We start from the raw sequence: 1,513 nt of genomic DNA on the forward strand, positions 1-1,513 counted from the left end.
TGTTCATAGCTTTGTTAAAGAGGCTACTCAACAGAGATGGGCAGACCACATACTTGGTGATTGTTATGAAACTATTTTAGAAACACCCCTCTATGTCATAATACAACAATTCCTTCAATAAATGCTTTTTATGCATTCATTTACTTATTTTAAACAAATATTTCAAAAGAATCTGCTATTTGCCAAAGTCCCTGACTCCATGGATCTAACATTCATGAGCAGGGACAATAAATAGACAAATGGTAGAGAGAGCAGGGATTTAGTATAAGAAGAAGAATGTTAAGGGTCAGTGACTTGGGGATGAAGAAGGGACCATTTTGTATGTCAGGCACTGGGTTATAGGTTTGAATTTATAGACAAAAACACAAAATTCTTGCTTTCGAGAAGTTTAAAGACTATTGGGGAAATAAGCACACAATTATAAGTCCATCTTTTTTTTCTCTAGAGAAGAATAATATCTGCAAGACCGTGGTATAAGATATGCCACTGTCTTCCTCAGTATAAGTTTTGGTTAAATTCTGTGTGTTCTCCAAGAAGGTATATTATTAGTATATACCAAATACTGTTTTTTTCTGTGACCAAGGATTTCTTAGGAACTCTAGTTCCAAAATGTCTGCATTGACAACTCTCTTCCATATGCACATAGGAGGCTACAAGCAAGTCCCTGAAGTTATACATAAGTGCCTGCTGCCGGCTTGTTCTATCCTGGGTCTTATTTCTGAGAAACTGCCACATATTTGTTCTCTTCTATCTTGTCCACTGTGGATTAACTTCCTATTAGACTGTTTGGGAGGATGAACCTTCGCTCTGGATGTTATCATTCATTGGGGCATCCTTGGCTCCACACTGTCTCCTAGCTTCTGCTTCCAGAGTCCCAGCGAAGATTTAACATCTCACCTCTGCTTATCTGGGAGAAAAGATAAGGCAAGAAAAGATTTTCCATTGACTATGATATGATAATAGACTCAAATTCCACTTGAAGCACAAGGGAAAAAGCGGTGAGTTTGTTTTGTTTTTATTATTGGTTCAGTTCCATGTGTTTGGGCAATTGTATTCAACACTGAAATATTTTCATTGGCTAAAAATTCTCTTGTGCTCTTTTCTCATCAATGTCTCTCCCTGCCCAACCGACCATTGCTCTGTCTGATTCCCTTCACTAACAGGTTTTGTCCATTCAAGAATTTCATGTAAATGGAAGTCATACAGTATGTATTCTTTTGTGTCTGTCTTCTTTCACTTAACGTAAGGTTTTTGAGATTCAGACAAGTGGTTGTGTGTTTCAACAGTTTGTTCTTTTTAATTCCCGAGTAATATTCCGTTGTCTAAATATACTACAATTTGTTAATCCAATTTCTGTATCCACTGTAAGTCCATCTTTTTTTTTAATTTTAATATCTCCTTTGCACTCTTTTTCTTTGGTCTTTTTTGCTTGACGTATGAAATGGGCTTTTATCATTGGATAATTTCTCTGACTGATTCACATCTTCCAGTTCTTCTCCATTCCCATCTCTCA

This window comes from Pteropus vampyrus, unplaced genomic scaffold (genome assembly GCF_000151845.1).
Source record: "Pteropus vampyrus isolate Shadow unplaced genomic scaffold, Pvam_2.0 Scaffold352, whole genome shotgun sequence".
NCBI lineage: Eukaryota > Metazoa > Chordata > Mammalia > Chiroptera > Pteropodidae > Pteropus > Pteropus vampyrus.